The sequence below is a fragment of the Sinocyclocheilus rhinocerous genome, unplaced genomic scaffold (genome assembly GCF_001515625.1).
Source record: "Sinocyclocheilus rhinocerous isolate Xijiao unplaced genomic scaffold, SAMN03320098_v1.1 scaffold39653, whole genome shotgun sequence".
Classification (NCBI taxonomy): domain Eukaryota; kingdom Metazoa; phylum Chordata; class Actinopteri; order Cypriniformes; family Cyprinidae; genus Sinocyclocheilus; species Sinocyclocheilus rhinocerous.
Window position 1 is genome coordinate 18,171 of NW_015631706.1, and position 2,645 is coordinate 20,815.

The 2,645-nt window shown below is 34.5% G+C and overlaps 1 long non-coding RNA gene across 1 annotated transcript; it reads left to right on the forward strand.

The window, feature by feature from the left end:
• The first annotated feature begins 784 nt into the window (after positions 1–784).
• LOC107741787 (uncharacterized) lies at positions 785–1,734 on the forward strand. The gene is made up of 3 exons (XR_001640233.1): positions 785–889; positions 1,084–1,159; positions 1,280–1,734. It is a non-coding gene; the product is annotated as an uncharacterized LOC107741787 (long non-coding RNA).
• The last annotated feature ends 911 nt before the right edge of the window (positions 1,735–2,645 follow it).

Below are 2,645 nucleotides of genomic sequence, written 5' to 3' on the forward strand. Positions count from 1 at the left end.
GCTGCCTTAAAACAAATTGCATCCACTGTTCACATAACACTGAATAAGGTTATCTTTTCCTCACATCCAAAAAACACACTCTTTAGAGACATTAGGCTTGTTCGACTTCATGCGGCGACGCAAAGATCGGCTACCGCCTGTCAAAAGCAATGCATTCTGGTTAGAAAAGTCTTAAAAAAGACTTTGATCGGCGCTGCAGCCGCCTTACGATCACATGTGCCATCAAAGTACCACGAGAGCAAAACGAGTATGTAACATTGTAAGAATGTTAGGGAATGATGTTCTAACAATGTTATCGCTAAACATTTTTAGAATGTTTTTAGAGAATGTTATCCTACCTTATAGGAGAACGTTCTGGGAACAAAAATAAAACTACCCGCTAAAAACATTGCTTGAACAATCCATGGTAATGTTCTTAGAACATTTTTAGAACAAAAAATTTCTAGCTGGGAATATATTCTATGTATTACGTTTCTTAAATATAAAACATATTTACTTATGAATTTTTTTATTTATAATGCATTAAATTCTATTTGATACAAGTGACATTCTTTCAGGTAAACGCAGTGAATTTCAGTTATCAACTCACAAATAATAATAATAATGATTTTACATTTTGTGTGGATTTTAAATATCAGAATTTCTAGCAAACAATCTTTGATCATCTTCTGCTCTAATGACTCTGTTGTGTTAAACAGTAGAAGTCTAGTGTAAAGTCTTGAGCTCTTGTGTTTGTGTTAAAGTCATTGATGAGCTGCTGATGTGAATCAGGTGTGTTTCATCACATTTACATCTTCAGCTCTGGGTATCTAATTTAACCTTTACACTGAGATCTGAAACTCTACAAACAATATTAGACTGCGTCTGAAATCAGATATTCTCTGAGCAGGTGCTTCTCTTGAATAAATATTTACTTTGTAAACATTGAGAGACTTCTATATAGTATTAATGCAATTTATTTTCAATTAATTGTTTGTACAGAAATAATTGCTCTATTTTACTAATTTCTGTATTTCACGTAAATGAGACTCATTGTAATGCATTTATGACTGATGTATGATTTTATGTATGTTCTTAAATTAGGAGATTTGCTTGATATGAATCCTCATCATCATCATCCTCATCATCAGCTGACAGATGAATGCAGAAAGAGTCTCTGGTAAGAACAGAAACGCTTCTCTTCATTTGCTGTGAATCTGGAGAAACAGAGAGATGTTGTGTGTGAAATGAGAGATGAAGCACATGAGAAAGCTGAGAATAAAAGTGATTCTTCAGTCAGAAACAGCATCAACACACAAAAGCAGAAGCACAGATGAAACACTGAGCAAAGGTTTGGAGTGAATCCTGAACAGAATTGAGTGGAAATGAAAGAGATCTGGATTCTGATCAAAGCATTCAAAGCTTCAGAAGAGATGAAAACAGCAGAACTGATCCATTAGAGTCACATTCACATCTTTGTGTTTCACTTCAATAATGTTTCACACTTTTCTGTCTGTGTTTAGTGATTTCTCAGAAACTCTTGTGACTTTATTAAATGAATCCAGTAGATAACATCATATCAGCTGATGAAGTGAGATCTGTGCGTGTGTTTTCATTGCTGTTGCTGGAAAATACTTTCATATATATTTGTAGATCTTTAACTCTGCTGTGATTCTGATGATCGCCTGTAGAGGGAGACACGTGACTGTATTACAGGGGTCAGAGGTCAATCCAGCACATTATCTGACTGCATAAAGAGGAATATTGAATCTGTTTGTGTTCATTTGTTTATTCTATGAATCTTTGAGTTCCTTCATAAATCTGGATTTGGTTGTTGATATTGTTGCTGCATTTGTATGACAATTATATTGATTCAGCTTTTCAGCATAACTATATACGGTAACTCTGACCCAACAGGTAAATATTATGCATTTTTAAATCATGATTTTTTTTTTGGGAAGCTCACAAGAGATATATGTCCTCTATATAGTAATGAAGCTTGTGCTGCATCCCAAACAATTAGCAAAACATTTTACTTGGAGTTAGAAATATTGTGTCCCAAATTGTGATATGTTGAAATGAGTTTCCTAAAGGAACCAGGATGGTTTACTATTTCCGGTGGAGATTTGATGTGTAGATCCGTTCACCCTCTAACGGCTAATAATATGCCACAACACATTCGATTAGAGCTACAAATAAAAAGTGTTAAGAAACTGCAAACATGGCAGATACATGAGACCGACCATTAAGTAGGGAGGGGGTAATTACACGTAAATATATAAAGATATGTTTGACCATTAACTTTTCAATGTGTTATTATGCAAACTCATGAGAAAAGCATGAAAGACCAGTGACTAACAGATCAACATCAACATTTATCTCCAATACAGTAGAAAATATTTGTATGTATAGTATGAAATGTGATATGGCTCAGTGAGTGTGAGTCCTGGTTTAGTGGATTTCCTGTGAGTTTAGTGTTACAAAGTGAAAAACATCGCACAGTAGAGAGGACACAGAAAACAAGCTGACAGACAAGGCAGAGCAGGTCATTTTTGATAATAGGAAACAAAGTCTCAGCATTCAAATTTTGTTAGTTTTATTAAAGGGGTCATAGGATGCCAATTTTCCACAAGTTGATATGATTTTTAGGGTCTTAATGAAAAGTC